The sequence below is a fragment of the Diabrotica virgifera genome, chromosome 1, assembly GCF_917563875.1.
Source record: "Diabrotica virgifera virgifera chromosome 1, PGI_DIABVI_V3a".
In the NCBI taxonomy this organism is placed as follows: Eukaryota; Metazoa; Arthropoda; class Insecta; order Coleoptera; family Chrysomelidae; genus Diabrotica; species Diabrotica virgifera.
The window spans coordinates 268,563,790-268,576,406 of NC_065443.1; the positions used below are offsets into that span (position 1 = coordinate 268,563,790).

Genomic DNA, 12,617 nt, shown 5'->3' on the forward strand with positions numbered 1-12,617 from the left:
AGAAACTTATTTAATTCAGAATATCCTAAAGAATGTAGAAAAAATATTTTTCGGAGAAAAATTGGAGATTTTTAAAATAGAGCGCGCCGCACCGGCAAAAAAAATCGGATGGACATGCATATGTAACAATTAAAAAACAACGGTTTAAATTAAGGATAGATGCAATCACTCTTCAGAATCTTGAAGCTGAATGTTTAAACTTTAATTTAAGAATCTGGCAACCTCAAAAATATTAATTTAAATATGAGTTTTTAAGCCACGAAAATGCGTATTTTCGCATTTTTCAGATTTTAAATCGTCTATAACTCGAAAACTATCAATTTTTGAGAAAAATTACAAGATACCTTTCTTGTTTAGAATCACCCACAAAACTTAAAAAAAAATATATGTTCCAGAGCAAAAAAAAGGTGATGTTTTGTAGGTATTTGTTTAAAAAAATTGTTTAAACAATTTCTGCCCAAAAATTCCGCCCGGCCCCTAGAGATTTGTGCAAAGGGGACATTTTTGAATAGGAATTCACAAAGAAACCGAATCAGAAATTTTCCCAGACGGGAGCGGTCTCACCACATGGACTAGTAATGTAATTTTTTTTACAACTAATTATTTTAAAAATGTCGTCTATAGACATCGTGTCACATTACATAAATGGAAATGGACGTCTATAGATATTCTATAGACGTCTATAGACGTTCCGTCCGTCAACGTGTTAAATACAAGTCAAATATTTGGTCTGCAGTGAAATATTTCGAGGACAAAATTTACGATAGAGGATGGGTAATCAGTAAATTATATTTCAGTAATACAATCCTTTAAATACTAAGCGGATATTTTTGTTTACAAAAATCAGTTTTATTTAGAAAAATGTAACTTTTCTGCTAAAAGTGTCGTGTGGTCGATGAGCACGGCCAATGACCTAACCTCTCCATATTATGCAGGTAACGTTGTTGCAAATAGCACGTTGATGATCGGTATATCACTAATAATACGAAGCACTATACAATGTCCTCACCGTGTGTGTCTCTGTCGGCATTTTCAAGTGGACGTTTAATTGAAGTAGTACTTGAGAATGCCAATAAAGTGGAATGCCTAGAGAAGCTCGGGTTCGAATGAATGAATTCTTCATCAAACATTGTAACAAAAATATTTCTACTCAAACTGAAGGTAGTATTTTTTAGAAGTAATTCAGTGTACGTGTTACAGCACAAACTACACTGCGCGTCAAATGAAATAGAACGATATAAATTTATAGAAAAAGAAAATTTGGAGGTTTTTTTTTCATAATCTTTTTCTCTAGTCGAGGAAATGAAGCATTTTTGCTCGCAATTTTTTCGTCCGGCATGGATTGTCTTGAAATTTTCACAGAAAGTAGGGAATAGTCCAAGGATCATTTTCTATATTATTATGCTGCTGTACGCTAAAACCTTGGGGGTGGTTGCCACCACATCTGGGGGGTGGGAATTTTTTATTAAATTTTAACTATGTAAATCGATGTAAAACGTAATTCTAAAAAAAATGTTTTTTACATTTTTTTTGTAAAACTAATATTTTTCGAGTTATTCGCAGTTGAAAGTAACAGTTTTTCGACGAAAAAATCCACTTTTTTGTGAAAATGTTATCCTTCAATGTGTTAAGATCATGCGGAATTGGATCCCTGTAAATCTTTTCTTTAAGAATCCCCCACAAATACGCATCAGGTGGTGTAAGATCGGGTGAATTAGATGGATAGGGGTAATCACTTCCTCTTGATATAAGACGCCCTGGGAAGTAGCGTCGCAGCAAAGCTAAAGTTTCTGCCGCAGTATGCGCTGTGGCCCCGTCTTGTTGAAAGCACTGTGAGCGGAATGGTAAATTTCTAGTACGGCAAAACTGGCGAAGATCTTGGTAAAAAGGTGTTACAATGAGTTGTCTGTTTCGCTGCTGATTAATAGTTACACGTCTGCCATTTTCCTCTAAAAAGTATGGACCAATAATTATCCCATGACTGGATATGGCGCACCACATTGTCACCTTTTCACTATAATGAGGTCTCTCAATAAACTCTTGTGGCTTTTCAAATCCCAAAAATCGTGTTGTTTGTTTATTAATGTATCCACTCAATGTTATATGGCTTTCATCTGAGAACCAAACATTCATGAGAAAGCTTTCGTTATCGTAAACCATACTCAATGTTCTGCCGCAGTATTCAACTCTTTCGCGTTTATCAGCCACCCTTAGCCACTTAAATGGATAAGAAAAAGCTCCCAACTCCTTTGCAGCTCGGTGGACAGTAGACTTACTTAAAGCAAGTATTTTGAAATTCGCCGTTGACTTTTCTCAGGAGAAGCCAAGATTTTATCAAGAATCCTTCCCATATTGTTGTTGTCCCTAGAGGTTCTCCTCCTTCCAGATCTTCCTTTTTATTGGGTAAATATGAAACCAGTACGTCTAAATTTCATCACAAGCAACAATATCCTGCTCTTCGTAGGAGACGGTTTGTTGAAATGTTCTCCAAACCTCGTGGAAACAAATTTTAAACTAGGCCCATCATTTCGGCCTATTCTGTATGAGCGAAAATAGGTCTCAACAATAAATGATTTTTCGTGAGCACTTAAAGCCATCATCAATATAATTGTTACACTACTTTTGTGAGCAAACGTAAAATATCGTTTTGACTTATACAAAATACTTCAATCTCTCCATGGCAACTGTAATCAATAGCTTTCAGTTCGGTATACTTTATTTTGGGGCATATTATAGAGTCCGACTATATAGAGTATATACAGTGATGAGCGCACTAATAACCGGCAAAATAGCACAAAAGATGGAAAACGTATTAAGTTGTGATATAAAAAGAAATGAAGCTAGCCGAGCTGGAAAATTAAGCGATATTTACATTATATTGATTGTTCCCACCTTTAGTCATATCAGAGGAGTATTGTCAACTAAAACTGTCACTGTGAAACTTTTCCGATACATCTAAAGGTGGGAACAATCAATATAATGTTAATCTTTAGGTTAATATCGCTAACTCTCCCAGCTCGACTAGTTTCATTTCTTTTTATCTCACAACTTAATACGTTTTCCATCTTTTGTGCTATTTTGCCGGTTATTAACGCGCTCATCACTGTATAGAGTCACTATCTGAGCGGATGAGTCTATTAGATTGTCGAGGGAGGATAGTTAGGAGACTAGAAGGAACTACAGCGCGTATAATTTCCCAGAAAAAAAGTTGTGCGCAATTTTCTGAAACCGTGAGAGAAAATCTCATATAGCAACCACTGGCGGGTTAACAAACAACTTTGTTTCAATATTGGAATGTTTCTTACAAACAATGCCACATAATAGACGGTATTTACTTAATATAAAATTGGAACATGGAAGGCCAAGGGAGTTCGTCTTTGACCACAAATTCAGAAAAAAATTTTTTTTTTCGTAAAATACAGGGAATTTAATTTATTACAAAATATGAAGTTATCCAGAATGATATTAAAGTTAAATAAAAAATAATGAGTTTAAAATTGAAAGTATTTCTGAATTTATTAAATAAAAACATACATTGGGGTCAAAATTTAGCCCCCTTGGTCATCCGAAGGTTAAGGATCTTACGTCGATTATTTTGGATGGATTTATGTCTCTGTCGGTTACAACATGAACTATCATAGATCTTTATCTACAGGTGGTATTGAATGTAAAGGTTTTGTGTTGGTCTTAATGTTAAAAAAATGTGTTGTTTATTCTAAGTTCGTTATTATCAGTTCTCTATTTTTGTTTTTAACATTATCAATCAATTTATGATTTAGTTTAATTCCGGGTATTATATGGTTGCCTGCCTAATCCAGCGTTAAAATCACCCAGTATTATAATCTTTCCTCTAACTTGATCTACTACTTGTTGGAATTCTTCATACAACATTTGCCTTATTATTTGAGGCTTGTTATTTTCTGGGTTTTTTCTTCCATAATCTTGTGGCTAATAACATGCCGGGTCTCCTCGAGTCTTGAAAACAACTTGATCTCTGAAGAACATGCATTTGAATTCATTATCTGAATTTAGTATTCCCCTAAATCCTCATTAAATATTTGAGAGCGTGATGAGGTTGGATATTATGGTATATAATTTACTTGTTTTTGAAATGGATAATGGATAGTTTTTATGGCAGATGATTGAAATAGTCCTAATGCAAGACCCAACTTTCCACGCAATATCAAAGTTGTGGGTTTATTTTTACAATAGTTACTAAAATTAGTTATTGAAACTTAAGAAAGAATTCTTAAATTACTCACAATTTTTTAAACAAAAAATTAGTAAATCAATATTAGGCTTTACTGCTTTACACGTATTTTATTAAATACATACAGTGCTAGTCAAAAGTCCGTACCCACCCTCGTATCTTTTGAACGGTTATAACTATAATAGTTAAATTTGGAGGGAGGAAATAAACGGACGTAAGCTTCTTAACTAGTCATGACAGGTGACGTAATAGTGACAGATGACTTTACAGCTCCACTGTGAAAGATAATTTTAAATGGGACCTTATGGCAGGTGATACCCCGTTTGAAAGGTATTGAAAATACCTATTCAGTCATACTAATTTTGTTTGAGGTTAAGCTAATTTTGATGAATAAATGAAATAAATATAAAACTGCATTGACGTTGACGTAAAAACTACTAGTATATTGAAAACTTCAACTTTTTCGACAAAAAAAAACCATAGGCGGACCTTTGAATTTTTAGTAATTAAATGCGAAACTACAATATTATATTTATTCAATTTATTCACCAAAATCAAAATCAACTTAATCCCAAAAAATTAGAATGCCTGAATAGGTGTTTTGAATACCTTTCAAACGACGTATCACTTGCTATAAGGTCCTGTTTAAAATTATCGTTTACAGTGGCTCTGTAATGTCATCTGTCACTATTACGTCACCTGTCATGACTAGTTAGGAAGGTTACGTCTGTTTATTTCCTCCCTCCAAAGTTCACTATTATAGGTATAACTGTTTAAAAGATAAGAGGGGGGTACGGACTTTTGACAAGCACTGTATATTATCTACATTCATATTCGTTGCTTTCTTACCGTATTGTGTCGAGGGAGGTGCGTCTGATGAATTTTCTCCATCTTATCTGTTACCTGTTACTATAATAACTATATGTTGCTCCTTGCCAAGATTTTCTCTTATTTTGTAATATGTCTGTTATGCCACTGTTCTACTTTTTTATTGGTCTTCTGTTTTTCCTACTGGTTTCGCTCCTCACACTCTTTTCACTTTCCTGTTACTGTTCTTTTGTATTATTTGACCGAAACATGCTATTTTTTTTCTCCGAGCAATGGTTTAAGTTTTAAAATAATAATCCGGTCAACTTAGACATCAAAATAGTTGGCAAATAACAAAAGTTGCCGGAGAGTCAAATTTTCGTGAAGATCTAGAGTTTACCATAACAAATGAAGTTTTGAAAGTCCCCATCGATCCCATGTGTGCAACAAAAGTTATTCGGGGTCAAAGGTCAAAATTTGAGGTTTTTTGGATTTTTCTCGAAAACGGTAAGTTTTATCAAAAAAAAAACCTCAAGCCAAAGTTGTAGATCTTAACATTCTCTACAAAAATAGTCCTTACAATTTTTTTTAAGAGTTACCATTCCTGAGATATCGCGATTTTAAAAGTTACTTTATACATTAGATGCACATAAGCCACATATATACAGTTGGAAAAATGAAAGAATGCCCATGAACGATTACATCAATCACTTATTTTGTATTTGCTGTCTTTTTCTATAAATAACAAACGTTTGTTATAGAAAAAGACAGCAAAGACAAAATAAGTGATTTATCTGATCGTTCATGGGTATTCTTTCATTATTTTGACTGTACATAATGTGGCACTTAAAACAAGTATAAATGCCTATTTATGTCTCTTTTATATAATATATTATACTATTCTGAAAATATTTCTTCAAAAGATAATCACTCCCAAACTGAATTTCCTCTATCCACGTGGCTTTGAAAAACATTTGGCTGTACCATTGTTTAAAAAAGTACAAATTGTCTATTGTAAACAATGGCTAGAGTATTGTCCGTAGGTCTTGTTCATATTATCTGTTTCTTTTAGTGCTAAAGGCTCAGTTCAAGTTAATATAAGTACTTATTACAAGCGTCTACCATTTAGCAGACATTACGGGCTTACAGTGACAGTGGTATTTGACGGCTACAGTGATTTGACAAAGAATATTAAAGCTGCAGAACAACGTCGTCGAACTACAAAAACATCATCGGTTCCGAGATTATCTTTGATGAAAATATAACAGTTCCAGCGAATCAACAACAATTTTTCGCTAACATTAATAAATAAATCTCATTTCATTTCCATGTTAACTGACAAATTAACAGCTGCGAATATTGAAGTGAAACAAGCCAAAAATGACGCAGATATCCTTATAATTGAGACAGCAATTGAAAAATTTAAGGCAACAAACACAACAATTGTAGTTGGTGAAGATGTTGATTTGTTAGTACTGCTTACTGCAAGGACTCCAGTAGATAAAATTATTTATTTTCTGAAACCTGGAAGGGCTCAACAGCGAACAGAGATATATTCTTCGAAAAGTTTATCGGCTTATCCCAAATGCCAAAAGTACATTTTATTGTTACATGCGATAACCGGCTGCGACACTACCTCAGCAATGTACAGAAGGGGCAAAACGTCCGTACTTAAATTATTCGAAAAAAAAAAAAGATTTGACTGACTGCTGTAAAGTTTTTACAGAACTTGATTCCACACCGCAAACAATAATTACGGAAGGAATTCGCTTTCTTCTTGCGGTTTATGGAGTTCCAAAAAATTAGTTGTCTTGATAAATACAGATACTTAACTTTTGCAAAAAATACGCGAAACAAGAAACAAGTACGACTATCATGTCTTCCTCCAACATCAGCATCTGCTTTTCAACATTTTTATTGAGTATATTATCAAGTTCAAACATGGCTAGACAATGAACTGAATCCAGAAGACTGGGGTTGGAAATTAATAGATAATATTCTGGAGCCGATTAAAACCTTACTTCCAGCTGCTCCAGAAAAACTCCTTAACACTATTTTTTGCAATTGCAAAAAAAGGTTGTAAGTGCCAAATGTGGATGTAAAATATTCGGGTTGCTGTGTTCTCTAGCGTGTACCAACTGCCAAGGTCAGTCTTGTTCAAATGTCCAGTTTAGTACAACAGAGGAAGACTCCTGTGATTTTAATGAAGAGATCAATGACTCAGTCACATTTGAACAATTTTTGAACATCCAGCAAGAGGAAGAGGAAGAAGATGAAATCGAAGAAGACTTGACTGTTGAAGTAGACTTTCAAGAATATGAATCTGATTAAAATATCTAAAGAAATCAAAACAATAGTTTACCTAAGGATCAATAGCAATATCAATAATCAATATCAATAATAAGGTAATATCTAGAACTTGACCGGTATTATTTCCTTAAATTATCCTAAAACTATCAAAACAGTTAGTGGAGTAGGCCCACAGGGGAAACCACGGTAAAAAAACGCGCCGAGTACACTACCTCACAGAGGTGGTGTGGAAATTTGTGCAAGTGTGCATATCATGTATAATGTGATTTTTAGAATCGCGATATCTCAGGAATGGCAACTCTTAGGAAAAAATAGTAAGGACTATGTTTCTAGAGAATTTTAAGAGCTACAACTTTGGTTTAAGGTTCTTTTTTAATAAAACTTACCGTTTTCGAGAAAAATCCAAAAAACCTCAAATTTTGACTTTTGACCCCGAATAACTTTTGTTGCACACATGGGATCGATAGCGACTTTTAAAACTTTATTTGTTATGGTGTACCCTAGCTCTCCACCAAAATTTGGCTCTCCGGCAATTTTTGTTATTTCAAATGTCTATATAGACCGGGTTATAAGTGAATTCGAGCATTTCTTGATGGAAGTTCATTTTATCTAACAATACACCAAAAACTTTTGTTTTCAATATTTCCACAAAATTTATTACAAATTAATGTCAATTTAGCTATTTCGGCTATTTTGAGAAAGGCAGAGTTGGATTTATTTGAGTTAGGTATATAAAGTGTAGGCGCATAATAAAAACGCATCATTTGAGAAAAACACTCTGCCGAAACACTAAGTGACATTAATTTGTAATAAATTCTTTTAAAATGTTTTATCTTCAGATTTATAAATTTTTTACATGTAGACTAAAGTTTCTAAAATTGCATTTTTGACCTTACATTGTTAATAATTTAAAAAGTCCACCGAATTCATTACACGAAACATAAAAATTTTGCTAATGGAGATCCATGGAATAAAAACTTGTCAAATGCTGGGTGAAAGTCCCCAACAGGATACTTTATACCTTTTCTCTGTGGACTATAACAGCAATTAACATAATTGAATTTATATATTTTTGTAATAAGGGCAATGTCCTTTTTCGTTTACATTTTCACTAAAGATAAGAAATATTTGCAATTCGATCACCTACTACACTGCGCCGGTTTTTCGATAATCAGTAGAAGGATCTGTACTATTTTATAAATAATATACGGAGCAAACTGACAACGAGTCGTATGTCTTAGGACAACATATATCGACTGAACGAAACGTCTTGATCGATTGCTCGATATAACTATCTAATCAGATATAAAGAAAGGATCATTAGATTGTTCGTTAAGGAATGTTTTTGTATCATATTAACCAAAAACATCCATCAGTAATGGTCAGCTTGGCAGGAATGTCGTTTGGTTGATATGTTTATTGCGAATATATAGTATCGTACGTATAATTTAAATTAAATCGTAAATAGCACTGTCGGTTTAGATCTTCCGTAGAGATTTAGAAGTGTCTTTAGGTCTTTGCAGGACAATAAATTCTAGCAGGAAGAGATAGGAATCTGAAAAATGTGGAAGAAAAAAAATTAATATACGAAAACATAGAGACAATATAAAAAACATAAAAACATCTCAATATCATTTTAACAGAAGAAGGAGTCATCAGAGTAATACAAAAAATGAAAAAATACAGCTACTGGAGCAGATGGCATTACCTCTGAACTTTTAAAACATGGCGCAAAATATCTGGTTAGAGTATAAATAGGCTAATAGAACAAATTTGGAAGTAGGTAAAACTACCATAAGGCTTGAACGTAGGAATAGCTGTACCTATTCACAAGGAAGGAGACTAAGCAATTTGTGATAACTACAGAGGCATTGTAAAACGTGATCTACAAAAAGTTTGGCTTACATTTTTTACGAACGCCTATCAGGATAATGTGAAGGCATAAGAGGCACACACCAGTACGGGTTTCGCAAAGAAAAGTCAACTATCTATAAAATATTCCTTCTAAGACAAGCTTTGGAAAAAAGATATTAGTATGGAATTGATACTCACCATTTTTTATTTGTGGACTTTAGATATGCCTATGAAAGTGTAGACAGAAACGCACTATACAAAGCCTTGGTAGAATTCAATATCCTTTTTCTTCTTCCTACTTTATAAATAGGCGCAATGCCTGTTTTACTACGGTTTTTAGCCTCAATGGACATTGTCTGAACCTCTTTTCCTCGGTCGTCCCAATGATCTTTCATTTGGCGATTTGTCTCTTGCTATTAGTAGATACTATTCTGTTTTCTGTCATTATTTCTATGTGTTGATTCCATTCCATTTTTCTTCTTTTGGTCCACATGTTTATTTCTTCTATACCACATCTCGCTCGTATTTCCTCACTTCTTACTCTGTCTCTAAGCCAAGCCGCACACCAAAGAAACATGAAACGAAAAACGTGAAACATGAAACGAAAAACATGTTTCATGCAAAGAAAACACTGCTAAAAAAATCTCAAAGTCCGCCTACTAATGAAACGAGTGTGATTCATGCTCATGACACATTTTTATTTTCGGAGAGTCTCATAAATGGCCGGATATATATTTGTTTAGCAGTGGTTTATTTCCATGAAACGTAATTTACGTTTCATGTTTCTTTGATGTGCGGCCGGGCTTAGAGTTTGGTTTGTTATTTTTCGTAAGACTTTCATTTCTGCTGTTTCCAGCAGTATTTGTGTTTTCGCCGTATCTGCTCTTGTTTCCGCTGTATACGTCATTATCAGTCTTATTGTTGATTTATAGATCCTTGTTTTCGTTTACATTGTGATGTATTTGTTTCTCCAGATTGTGTTGTTGAGACATTGAAGCCTCTATACTCTGGGTATAGAGATTTTTGAAGAGAAGAACTGAATAAAGATGGGTAAAATAAATGATAAGAGATTTAAGACAAAAGAAGAGGGGCTTAGCTCAGAAGGAAAAAAAATCAAAAGGGCAGAGAGACACTAAATCTCAAGTATGAGTATTCGGGCTAGCTTCCATACACCGAATATTGGCTTTAGAGATATGAGAAGAAAATTTGGTAATGAAATGATAGTAACTAGGAAGGAAATGAGACTGTTAATACAAAAATGGAAGGAAAATAGATAAGAATGCTAGAGATAAAATAATATCGAGTTACAACAAAGAAAGAAGAAGAAAAAAGGGCGCCAACTCGAACGAACAACTCAGCTCTCAGAACCAATGAGTTGGACAGGTTCGAGATTTTGAAGTAATGAACAATGGGAACTCTATGACACTGGTTACAACCACCTGAAATACAAAATACTAAATACTGATCTTGTCTTGCTATGTTATATACTGGTAATACAGACTGAAATAAAACACCAACCTTAATACATACAAATATATTAATAATAAATGTTAAATACTAACAATTTACATATAACGCAACGTGATAACAGTGATAGTGGATGGGGAGAAGATCAAATAGGACCGCAAAGGCCACTTAACAAGCAATTATCCACTATCACTGGCCAAGCAAAGGTATTAAAATCAAAATCCAAAGCAAAAGTCCGTCAGAATAGCACTAAGTCCTTACAACTAAAAAGTTAGTAATTATTTCCTAAATTGAACTACGCTAGAGTGAGATCCACAACAAGAACGCTACGGTTACCAAAAATAATAAAGATCTCACCTAGCAAAAACACTAATAAGTAAATATATAATGAGTTATATAAATGAGTTATATAAATGAGTGATATAAATGAGTTGTATAAATGAGTTGGTCAGTTACTCTTTATATACAATGTAAAAACCTACAAGACATATTCCCTATTTGAAATCCGCGACAAACCTTTAACGACCCCTTCCCTATCAAATTTTTAAGCTACAATTATTATTTATAATGATTATTGAACAAGACCTAATTTTATTTATTGGAAACTACTTATATTAAATCAAAAAAAAACCAACGACCTAAAACCCTATCTATCAAGAAATATGTACCTAGTTTACCTCAATTGTATGCATACAAGAAGTTTACAGTGCAAGCAACTATAGAGTACCCAAAATATGTAAATAATAAGATTAAACAACTTATCTTAACCACAAGTCCTATTTAAAAAGGTCCAGATAGGAATGAATTTCCTCTTGGCACGGCAAAAACTAGTGGGCTGCTGTGGTGATAAATCCAATCCTGGATGTTGTGAAATAGGTACTATCCAATCCAATCAAAAGTAACTCTAGGGGTAACCCATACCCTAGCTGCTTACAGTAACTGGCACATATTTATATGATGGCACATTAAATGATGATCCAATCTATATAAATTGACTAGGCTAAGTGTCTATGTGACAAGTAGCTAAGGGACGGAATCTAAAATAAATTTTATCAATTTAATTACATTATTTATAACACTATGTGTAGACAGCACAGGGTCACTGCACTGGAAACCAAAACAAAAAAAACTCAGGTTAGGTATACATATGTCATGTCAAACTGAAACTAATCCAAATCATCAAATCAGACATGGCAGGGACATGCGCATGACATGTCTGATATTCGTTAAAACTTTTTTATATTATTACCTCAAAAAAACCTAGAGCAAAAAGTCTAATGAGAAATTGGAATTTAACTTTAGCACTAAAACATATGGCCTTGACTGTTCCTTTGCAAATGGAAATGAATATCCTTACCGTAATATAACTTATAATGTGACATTTAAATTATTTCTTAACTGAAATTAATATCTACAGATAACGAACGAGATATCTAGGATGGTGAATTTGATTTTATAATGAAGAAATAAAGAGAAATATATCAATATACTCACTTGAGCAAAGCAACACATCGGCGGTATTATAACCTTTTTCCTTTCTTGTAAATAAGTCTCCAGATATAACTACTGCTTGATTTTTATTAGTATGGGTTACTGGCTGATGTTCGAGGTCTTTTAGTTATATATTTTCCCAATTTTGCCCAAACTCCGTCACCTAAGTAATGACGATGTGTTGCCTCTTTGTGAGTTCGTCACCAACTAAACTAGAAATCGACAATCATCGATTTTCTTTCTATTGGCGCGCCTGTGCACCGAAAAATCGTAGTTGGATCTTCGCGGGCGTCACCCAAGGATTTTGTAGAGGGGTATATTTTAATCCAATTTTAATTAAAGTAATTTAATTAGTAGCGTGATCGCTACAACATCCTGCTGCTCTGTTCGCCATGTTCACTTACTTTTGTACCTCTTCTTTCACTTTTCCGTAGCTTGACAGTTTTGTTCCCAAGTATTCTGTTTCCATCACTTGTTC

General features: G+C 33.7%; 1 protein-coding gene and 1 long non-coding RNA gene across 4 annotated transcripts in view; one reads left to right on the plus strand and one right to left on the minus strand.

The window, feature by feature from the left end:
* The window catches only part of LOC126884417 (uncharacterized), a 592,334-nt gene that overhangs the window by 410,582 nt on the left and 169,135 nt on the right, over positions 1-12,617 (plus strand). The window lies entirely within an intron of this gene.
* Positions 10,701-12,502, minus strand: LOC126884428 (uncharacterized). The gene is made up of 2 exons (XR_007698029.1): positions 12,143-12,502; positions 10,701-11,685 (listed from the first exon to the last, which is right to left on the minus strand). It is a non-coding gene; the product is annotated as an uncharacterized LOC126884428 (long non-coding RNA).